Here is an 11,271-nt window from a genome sequence, read left to right as displayed (position 1 = left end):
CTTCTCATGGGGGTCAACAGATTTTAATAATCAAGAAATATGGCCAGCATAAATTCACATTCAGGATTTCTAGGAACCAAGAAGCACATACTGGCCACTCAGGCAGTCAACTCCTGGAGTTTTTTGCTTGGCTTCCAGAGAAGTCCTAAGGCTAAAGTCTTAGCCCCTTTCGATGTCTTCCAGATATCAACCCTGCCCCCCTTCCTTCCCTTCTACTTTCTTTCCCTGTACTTCTTTCGTTAATTTTTTAGTCACTCTCCTCTTTCTCTTATATTCAATGTCTGATCCATCGGCATGGCCAGAATCCAACCATCATGTTGGATTTGCCATTACAGCTCTGTCCAAATTACCAGCACCTCTCACCCGGATCCCTGCAATATTCTCCTGACTGGCAGCCAGAGTGAAACTTTGAAAATGGAAGTCAGACCATGTCCCTCCACTGCTCAAAATTCTTTAAGGACTTCTCCCCTCATTCAAAGCAAAAGCCAAATTCCTCACTACTAAGTTCTGTAAAGGCCCTCCATGACCTGCCCCTCCATTAATTCCCCGACCCATGTCTACCATTTTTCTTCCCCCTCACACCTCTCCAGTTCCACTGATATTTTTGAAGTTCCTCAAACATCGCTTGAGCCATCCACCTGAGAGTCTTTTCACACGCTGTTCATTCCCTCTACGCAGAATGTTTTCTCCCAAATAGCAGCATCACCTCCTCATCTGCCTCCCTACTACGTAAGCCTTTCCTGCCCATCCTCTATAGAATTATGTCACCCTCACTCTTCATTCTCTCCTGCCTTGCGCAGACTGTATTTTCTGTAGCATTTACCAGTATCTAACAGACTTTGGTCAATTTTATGTAGTTGTTTTTTATTGTCTGTCTCCTCTAAGTAGAATGTAAACCCCGCAAGCACAAGGGCATTTTGTTTCGTTCACCCTTGTGACCCAAGATCTAGAGCAGTCCTACACGATGGGCACACAATAAACGCCTGTCGAGTGGATACTCTTCTGTTTCCTTTCTGTCTTCTTTCTTGATCTCAGAGCACTTCAACCCAACCACTTGGTCCTGTGACCACAGCAGTCCTAGTTTAAAACCAAGAACCCGGATGTGTCGTCTTCCACGTAGCCTGCCAGGATATTGGAAACTGGGACAGAAAAACAATTTGGGTGGGGAGGATGATTGCTGTTCTAATGGCAATCCCATCTGTTACATTTACATTTAGACCACTCACTACACTCATAGTTCCCAAGAGAGTCTTTCTAATGCCTATCCCACCCGTGTTTGCAATTTCAAAGCCATTACTATTGGTTAAAAAAAAAATGTTAAGATCCCACATTTATACTTTGAAGATGGACAGCTCTAATCTCCATTCTATGTTTCATGCCTCTGTCCCTGGAGCTTCATAACATCCTTTTTTCTTATACTTGCTCTTGTGGTTGGTTATTGGTTGGTTGCTGGGTCACGTTTTAATTTTGCGTTACGTATTTTCTTATCCAACAAAAACAAGGTTTTATCAAAACAACCTGCCTTGTGGTTTGGAACCTAAGTATCTTCACTATGAGATCATAAGACTCTGGAGCATGATGAGCCCCCCCCCCCCCTTTTAAAGCAATTGAAAACAAGACACTTGGTGAGATCTGTTCTCATGGCAGTAATGTGGATTTTATCAAAACAAGCATGAAAATTAGGCCACAAAAGAGAAAAAAAGTACTGATTTTAAACATACAGAATCTGGGTTTAGACTCACACACTTTAGAAGCACTTCGTTTGGCAACGAGAGATGGCTTTTCAAAATGGCTGAAAGGATGGATAAATTGTTGCATCTGAAAAATAGTCTTCTAGATAGTAGACCTGAAAAACATAATAATCATATTGAAAATGGTCATATTTAAACCTGAAAATTAAGTCATGAATCTTTTAGTAACCACTGAGTTTCATCTACTATGTTGCCAGGTACTGTGTCTTTGCTTATATCACGTTTCTTTGTACCAGTGGGAGGCTGAATCGTAGCAATTGTCAGCCATCTTCCATAAATCCACATAGACCCGATGGGCTAGAAAAGGTCCCCTGTAAGTGACTTGCTCTTTCTCAGAAAGAGATCTGCCCATGGGTTTGTTTGTTTTTTTTTAATGAATTAAAAACGAAGATCTTATTTTCACCACACATTTCTAACTCCTTACTAATCTTATAGCAAGAAAATCGTTCTGAGTATCTAAGCTTGATTGTATTGTATTTACACGGATAAGTCCATGATCTACTGTTACTACATTTACGTCTTATTAAATGAGTACTCTCTACTTAAATTGGCTTGCTTATATGGATCAATCTTAGAGTAAATCTACTTAAAGAAAGAGAAACCCTGTTAAGGAGGCTTGAGCGAAGGTGGATTTCTTGTTAGGACCTAAGAGGTAGCTCATGGGGTCCCTCCTGGTACTGTAGCAACTATCCCAACAACTCCGAAAAGTCACTAAATAACTAATCTCTCTGGCTTGTCTGTCTCTTGGGCCATATCATTCCTGATTCTGCTTTTGTCTTTCCCTCCCTTTCTCTCTCTGTCTCTGCAAACTGGTTTGTACACTCACTTAATTGTTTCTGTGTGGGCCCATCATTTCTCCTCCAAATTGACAGCCTCAGCCTCCAGCAGATCTTTGGTCTTCTAGTTCAAACACCCAACATCAATTCAGTCTCCCATCTTTCTATTCCAATTTCCCAGGAGAGAGAATCTGATTGACCATATGGGGTCAGGCATTTAATCCTAGTACAATCAACTATGTCTAGGGAAGCAGGGCTATATGTATTGAAAGCTCTTACTTCTAGGGGCAAAACTGGCTTTCCAAAAAGGAAGTGCGAAGATGATTTCAAAGGGAAGTAGTTATTTTTAAAACAATCTATAGAAATCTAGTCATTTACCCTTAAGACATACCAAGAGGAAAAAGTACAGTGAGATTAATGCAAAGTTGGGCATAGAGTAGATGTCAACAAATGTTGATTGAATGAATGAATGGTTGATGAGTTATTGTTTTATTGAAAGCTTGAAATTGAAACAGAATATTCATTAAAGATTAGATAAAGCTAATTTTACAAAGCTAAGAAATTTTCTGGATATTATGGCTCAGTTTGTAAGCCATAATATCCAAAATATAAAAATTAACCATCAAAAAGAGTGAGAAAGGGGCACCTGGGTGGCTCAGTCAGATCAGCGCCAGACTTTGGCTCAGGTCATGATCTTGTGGTCTGTGAGTTCGAGCCCCGCGTCGGGCTCTATGCTGACAGGTCAGAGCCTGGAACCTGCTTCAGATTCTGTGTCTCCCTCTCTCTACCCTCCCCTACTCACACTCTGTCTCTCTTTCACAAATAAATAAGCATTAAACAAAAAGAGTAAGACAGATTTTAGTTTGTCATGTTTACCATGATTTCCCATGCTCTTGCTTAACCTGACTGATTACAGTTATACTTTCCAAGAAAGGTCATGGCTATATATATATATACATATATATAATCTCCATACCTGATTCCAGTGTGTTTCTGTTTGTAAGGAGGTCAGCGTAATGTCTCCAGGGTGAGGTTAAGAAACATTCTTGTCTTAAAGCTCCCTCCAGGTACTGTAAGAACGAAAGAAGGCTTTGTGACAAGGAAACAGGGCAGCTTTTATCAATAAGCCTCCACGAAAACCGTAAGAATTGCTACCAAGAAGACTAGAACAAGACCCTAAAAGAATATAACAACCTGGAGTAAGAATTAATAGTTTTTCCTTTTAATACCAAACTGCCCATTGATTTCCTATATGGCTTTCAACAAACACAGATTTCTGTTCCTCACTTGTCTCCTTTGTCAGTATAAACACACATGGAGTGAAGTGGGAATTATTTCCGTGGTGACTAGCTACAGAACTTAGCCACTAACATACCTTTTTCTGGAAATTTCTCTTCCCCCCCACTCCATCATCTGGCTCCTCCAGGAGACTCCACAGTCCAAGCCTCTGGCCATAGCTTCTTAGTCTAATACTCTGCCTCTAACTCACAATGGAATAGGAGCCCCAACAGCTAGATACTGGGATGGGGGCCTAGAGAGTCAGCCTCTCTCTCTGTCTCTCTCTCTCATAGCTTGGAATCAAAAAGATATAAAACTTAGGACCTACCAGGATCCAGGTTTCTGCCAGGTAAGGGAACTCAGTCTATAGCAAGAAAGAGAAATAAAGCGGAAAACAGCAGAAGCAGAGAGAGAGCTCTGGAAATGGTCATTTCCTATTGAAATAGTTCTTAATGGCTCACTGCAACCACGACCCTCCTCATGGCATATTTTTATCATAAGATAGCCCAAGGTCCATATGATAAATCTCTCCTTTTGCTTAAGCTAATTTAGGAGGGTTTCTTAGAAGCCACAAAGGTCTAATTGATGCTCTATTCCTAGAACTACCATGAGAAACCACCAGAAGAGCTTCTTCAGCCTTTTGAGCGTCTGCCATACTGATAGAGGAAAGGAGATGGAATGTCACTGCAAACAGATGTAGCCCATTCTCATTCCACACACATGAACATGCATTAGAGGTGGTTCCCTAGACCTAGACCGACAAGCTACATGTACTGAAGGATAGTCACGCTACTTTTCTTCTTAAGGAATGTTCACCAAGTTAGCATTATACTTGCCTAGAAATGGAACTGTTTTATTTACTTTTATTTGTTTCATGTTTTTATTTATTTTTGAGAGAGAGAGCAAGGGAGGGGCAGAGAGAGAGGGAGGCCGAGGATCTGAAGCAGGCTCTGTGCTGACAGAAGAGAGCCTCATGCGGGGCTTGAACTCACAAAACATGAGATCATGACCCGAGCCCAAGTCAGATGCTTCACCAACGGAACCACCCAGGCTCCCTGAATTGGAACTGTTTTAAATACTCTGATGAATGGATAAAGAACTCTAATACCTTTCATTCTGTACATGTCCTAAGGCACATAATAAAATGTGTAAGTCGCACTTTTGACTGAAAATAATGGACAACTTGACTTCCAGGGGCCGTAACAAACAGGGGTTTATCTTTCTGACGTAATAGGAAATCTAGAGGTAGGGTGCTTGGCACTGATCTGGAAATGACATGATGTCAGCACCAGCAGCTTATAGCCCTCTTGGCCTCCCATTCATGGTTCTCCCCTCCTGATCACAAGATGACTACTGAACCTCTAGAGCACATCCCCAGTCAAGGAAGAAAGGAGGCAGAAGGATCAATACCAGGCACGTTCCCTGCTGTGTTTTAATCTGGAGAACAAAAACTATCCCAGAGCTACCCCTACCCCTGGCCAACCCAGTTGTGTTTTCCTGGCCAGTATTAGGTCACCGGGCCACTCTCCACTTAAAAAGAGGCTGCAATAGTGGGAAACAGGATCATCATGCTTGTTTAGACCCAAGCTTCCCAACTAGCGTGCTGTGTTGCATAAGGCCAGTGGGTTACAGTTAAGCCATATAAAACGGTCATTTCTTGGTATAGCAAGGCCTTTCTGGCTGATGGCCTCTGGCTAGGCACATGGGGCCTTCCAGAACACCTCGTGGAGTGGTCTGAGAGGAGTGGTGTCCAGTGACATACTCTGAGGTCCCATCGGGTGGTAAGCATCTGGCACTTGCTGGCAACATGGTGAGGCTGGCCACGGAGGTACGCACTGGAGCCCGGCTGCGGGGTCCGCCATGGTGCATAAGGACAGTGGTCTGGGGCCTGCTGGAGAGGTTTTTATACCAGGTATTCAAGAAAGAGATTGCACAGTGTGGTCATTAGGGCCTAGGAGTCAGGGAAGTCTAATAGGGGCTCCTGGCAGGACAACTCAGGTGGACTACCCTCAATTTCAGCCCCCCCCGTACCAGAAACTTCTGTTCATGTGCAGTTGATGTCCCATTTTAGGAACAGCCAACCTACATGAGCCACATGCAACATGTTGTGGTCCAACATTTTCCTGTTCACAAAGTGCTTTCACACATTCCCATTTGTGTGTCCTGAAAATTACAGCTTCATCAGGATTTTTACCTACTTGGTGTGAACGGTTGAGATTTAAAATACCTTCACGTTATTAGATAAAACTTCAATATTGTATTTGTCAAAAGAATGTCAGGCTTAACAAGTCATTTCAACTATGACAAATTTTGAATTGTTAGAAATATGTTTCTAGGTTGTGTTGGGTTGCCAATTTGAGCAACATTGTGATGGCTTTCACGAATTTGAAGAGATTGTCAAAAAAGAAAAAAGACGCTGGGTGAGAAATCGTATTTAATCATTCCAGCCCTAAAATCTGATCATTAAAATTTAGGTTTGTGGTGGGGCGCCTGGGTGGCTCAGTTAAGCGTCTGACTTCGGCTCAGGTCATGATCTCATGGTCCGTGAGTTCGAGCCCTGCGTCGGGCTCTGTGCTGACAGCTCAGAGCCTGGAGCCTGTTTTGGATTCTGTGTCTCCCCCCCCCCCCCCCCCACCTCTCTCTCTCTCTCTCTGTCTCTCTGCCCCTCCCCCACTTGAACTCTGTGTCTGTCTCAAAATAAATGAACATTAAAAAAATTTTTTTTTTGGTTTGTGGAAGTAAGCTTGAGTTTCTCATCTTAAAACACTAGAAAATATTTTATTTGGAAGTTTTAACTAAATTTAAGAATTCATATCTTTCTAAATATTTTTATTTTTTTATCACAATTATATGATACAAAGAGAATGTAATAGATTCATTCTCTCCAAGCCACATGATGCCTCCAAATCCCCTCCAGGTTAGCACAGAGTTCTGTGCAAATTTAATCATTTTCCATGTGTCAAGTCATGAAAAATGTTTGGAAGCACTGGCTGAGACCCCACCATCCATCCCCAGAGGTGGACAGGCCACCACCCTAAAGGCACGGAGGTCCTTTTTCGCATAGAAGCCTGGGAGCCCAGCAGCATCTGCCACAATGTAAGTTTCCATTGTATTCGTTTCAAGACATTGAGTAATTGTGTGCTTATTTCCTTAGCTCTCCTTTGAAGGTATGCTAAGACTTGGCCCCCAGTACAAAGTAATTAAGTGAAGCCTCTCCAGGCGGGGCTCCCTTCTCCAGATGTCTTGTGGTATGGTTCAATTACCTTAATAACAACATTACCAAATAACTCCATTTTGAACAGATTTTTTTTTTTTTTTTTTTTTTTTTTTTTTTTTGGCCAGGCATAAGCCAAGCATTCTAGCTGAACTGGGGTGGCCACACTGTTTCCTATCGTTCCTTTGCCATCTCCAGCCTCTGAGAATAAAGACTTTCAAGAGGAACATGTCTTGTGCAAACCATTCTTTCTGCCCTTTCCTGGGGGGGGGGGGGACCCGAGTCTGCCTTGATCCCCTCAAATTTGGTATTATCTACGGTTCTCCCTTCCTCTTACTTTTCTACCTTTGATTTAATTTGTCAAGCACCGATTTAGCACTGACTGTGCCGTAGTATGGAGAGGACAGAGGTGACTTAACCTAGTGCTGGCCCAGGATACCCAAGGTTGATGTACTGAAACTGGACAGACAAAAGGCCGACAATATTTGGATTACATTCTGGGAAGGTGATCTGTCTAGTGTGGCAGGGAAAAAAAAGAGGAGGGAAGATAGAGACTGAGAGGCAAGTTGCTGAAGGACTAAACAATTTAAACTTTAAGCAAGAGACAACAGGAAGCCTTCAAAGACTTTGAGGCCAAGTGTGGTTTGAGAACGCAATATGCCGTGTTCTAATGCTTCCCAGCTTACAAAGTGCCTTCATACATCCCCATTCATGAGTTCCTTAATTTTCAGCACATTAACTATGAGCGAGTATGAAGAAAGTTACTGCTAGAGGAACGTTGTCACAGTCAGGCACAAGCTCTCAGAAGAGCAAGACTGAGTACGGACTCTGGTGTCAAACAGGCTGGATTTGCAGCTGGCTCTACTGCCTTCTAGCTCTCCGAACCCCTTAACCTCTCTGTGCCTCAGTTTCCTAATACGCAAAACAAAAATAATAACAGCATCCACTTTGGCGAGTTACCGTGAAGATTAAATGACAGAATACATAAATATGCACACGAAGTCTTGAGAATGATGTTTTGTGTATACGTTCTAAAAAAACTTATCTATCATTACCTTGTGATACTATTTTCAATCCCCGGATTAATAATATTCTACATATATATTGCATATATACGTAGTTTACACACACACACACACATGCACATATAATATCCCTGACTAGAGGGGTGCCTGGGTGGCTCAGTCGGTGGAGCGTCCGACTTCGGCCCAGGTCATGATCTTACGGTTGGTGCGTTCGAGCCCCACGTCGGGCTCTGTGCTGACAGCTTAGAGCCTGGAGCCTGTTTCGGATTCCGTGTCTCCCTCTCTCTCTGCCCTTCCCGTGCTCATTCTCTGTCTCTCTCTCTCAAAAATAAATAAACGTTAAAAAAAATTTTTTTTTAAATTTCCCTGGCTAGTTTTAAAATTCATAAGAAGAGGGGCGCCTGGGTGGCGCAGTCGGTTAAGCGTCCGACTTCAGCCAGGTCACGATCTCGCGGTCGTGAGTTCGAGCCCCGCGTCGGGCTCTGGGCTGATGGCTCGGAGCCTGGAGCCTGTTTCCGATTCTGTGTCTCCCTCTCTCTCTGCCCCTCCCCCGTTCATGCTCTGTCTCTCTCTGTCCCAAAAATAAATAAAAAACGTTGAAAAAAATTTTTTTTTAAATTCATAAGAAGAGAATGGTCTGTCATGTTCCAATGTTAACTATAGCACTTGACATATACTAGCCTCTCAATTAATATTTGTTTAACGAATAAAATGTGGATGAGACAATGTTATGCATTCACCCAACTTTTTGTATTTTATCCTGGGCAGTTACAGGGGACCATGTTTCTTGCAGAAGCAAGAAGTAAACTTCCATTTTGTTAATCCACTAAGATTGTTTTCTAATAGCAGTTAACCTAGTTTGACTAATGCAAAAGGAAGAAAGGAAGGGAAGAAGGAAGGGAGGGAGGGAGGCACATTCACTTTCATGCTTTTGTCTAATAGGAATAAGCAATACTCGCAAAGCAGGACTCAGAACTAGAAGAAGCTTCCAGAGAACAGCTAGGTTAACTTCCTCATTGTGCAATAAGGAATCAGAGGCCAGATGTGGTAAAATGACCCATTCAAGGTCACAAACCTGAAAGTGGACACCAGACTCCTGATTTCCAGACCAGTGTTTTGTTTTATCTTGTTTTGTTTTTCCTATTGGCCCTATTGGTTTCTTATGCCATTTTTCCTAGGAAGTGACTATATTTTTGTCCCCCAAACTGAGTCCATATGAACAACAAAATAAGGAAATTCTCTTTTAAAAATGAAACAGGAAAGGGAGAGAAGGTGACATTTAACTAGAAGTCAAAGGTAAATTAATACCGATTACCTGTTGATTTTTTTTTAGTTCATTCAAATGAAAATCTTCCAACATTGTCCCAGCTATGCAGCCTGATCTGTGTGCCTGGGTAAGCTGCCTGCCTCTCAAATTCCAGGCACTTTGGACCAGGAGGTCCAGTTACTACAATAATAGTCTCTAAATCCAAACACTGTGCATTAAACATTAATGATGGCATGATAATACTTAATTGTGCCTGAGCCACTTCTTGACTAAATCATAATAGCATTAACTAATAAGAGATTAAAATATTTAGATTTTGGCTAGAGAGTTTCCAAAACCAATCCCCCAAAGTCACTTAGTTTTATTTATTTTTAAAACAATTCTAAAGCTCTTCTGAACAGTAAAGTACAGAGCAAATACATCAGGGACAATAAAAATAAAAATTGCAAATGAATAAAGCTTCGAGGAACATTTTTTTTAAGTGCACAAATCCCACGAGCCAGTACAATGGACTTGAAGTCAGCATTTCTAGGCCTGGACTCTGCTTCTGTCATTGACTGTTTAACCTGGCAAATCAACCTCTCAAGGCCTCGGTTCCTGCATCTATAAAATCAGGACAATTTATATCTCATGAGGTGTTTATGAGACGCTACAAGAAGGCCAACACAGTGCTTAGGAAATATTTGTTTTCCAAAAGTGAGGAAAAGACTTCAGACTAAGAAACTTGAACTTGGCCTATACTAGCCGCAAAACCTAATTACCGAATATGGTGACTGGAGGAAAAGCTCGTGAAAGTTGCAAATTTCATGAAAGCGGCCAGATCTATTTTTGCCTAACATGGATGGGGGGATTCTGACGGGATCAGATGGAAGAAAGCTTAATCTGATCATCCTGATTCTTGCCACACCATTGCCGTTATACCAGCAATATTTCTTCATTTGCTCGTTCACTGGCCAATAGAACCCTCTCTTTCAGGCTTCACCTAAACAAATTCCGCTTGCCTCTGAGGTTTTCTCCTGGGCTATGGCCAACCTGAGAACCTAGCTAGATTGGTATCCTCATTGGGGCCTAAATGCATACAGTGCTCAATAAAAATTTTTTCAACTGTCCTGCCCAGCAACTCACTGGGGTTGGATATACGTCAGGCATTGAAAAGGATGGCACTTAGGTAAATGAAGAAAGCTGAGTGCCATGTAAAAAGAACCACCCGGTATTATCCATTCCCTAGGCTAGAGGCCACTGGTGAATCAAAGACAGCCATGGGGTTCACCACCTGCTTCGTCCTATTTCAGCTGTGGCCCAGAATCAAGGGGAAGGCCCAAAAACCCAGAGTCGATTCCAAAACCCAGAAACCAGTTAAGCCAAGATTCATTTGAAAAGTGAAGTCAAACGAACACTTTAGCGCAGGAAGATGATGCCTGTCTTAGAGAGAGATGTGAAAATGAACAAAGGAGAGCGTTTGCTCAACAGTCTCCAGCTGTGAACTAGGCAGTACCGGGATCGCTTAAACAAAGGGAGAAAAACATAACTCCACTGGCTTAGCATGTAGTTGTAGTTACGCAAGCCAACCAAACGCCGATGGCAGGGCTATAAGGTAAGAGGAAAAATCAGAAAAAAGCAACCTGCTGCTTTAAGGCTTTGCCCTTAAAGTTGGACTGGTGCAAGGCCGTGAAGCCCGCCCTGGTGAACGCCCACATTGGTATCACCTGGGAACTGATTAGAAATGCAGACTTTCAGGGCCCACCCCAGCCCTAATGAACCAGAATCTGCATTGTAACAAGACACCCGGGTCACTGATGATCGGTTAGAGTTCGAAAAATGCTCTTATACATAGGTTTTGTCCACCAGGTAGCCTCAGTGTGGAGACCTTGGTCATGAAAGTAATGGGAAAGGAACCAAAGGGTCTAAGAAGACCACATGTATTCACTAGTGCAGGTAAAGGCCCCCACTGCTCATTTCT

At 42.5% G+C, this 11,271-nt stretch overlaps 1 long non-coding RNA gene across 2 annotated transcripts in view; it reads right to left on the bottom strand.

Annotated features, from left to right (window-relative positions):
* Nucleotides 1-11,271, bottom strand: part of LOC147583163 (uncharacterized) — a 28,861-nt gene that overhangs the window by 6,118 nt on the left and 11,472 nt on the right. For both annotated transcript variants that reach the window (XR_015245976.1, XR_015245975.1), the window contains exons 3-4: nucleotides 3,504-3,597; nucleotides 1,743-1,846 (exon numbers count right to left, since the gene is read on the bottom strand). This is a non-coding gene — a long non-coding RNA (uncharacterized LOC147583163). The remainder of the gene's footprint in view (nucleotides 1-1,742; nucleotides 1,847-3,503; nucleotides 3,598-11,271) is intronic.

Source organism: Puma concolor, chromosome A2, assembly GCF_028749965.1.
Source record: "Puma concolor isolate L17-30 chromosome A2, mPumCon1.1.hap2, whole genome shotgun sequence".
Lineage (NCBI taxonomy): Eukaryota > Metazoa > Chordata > Mammalia > Carnivora > Felidae > Puma > Puma concolor.
The sequence above is the reverse complement of the archived record's forward strand: the minus strand, read 5'-3'. Positions and strand labels throughout refer to the sequence as shown.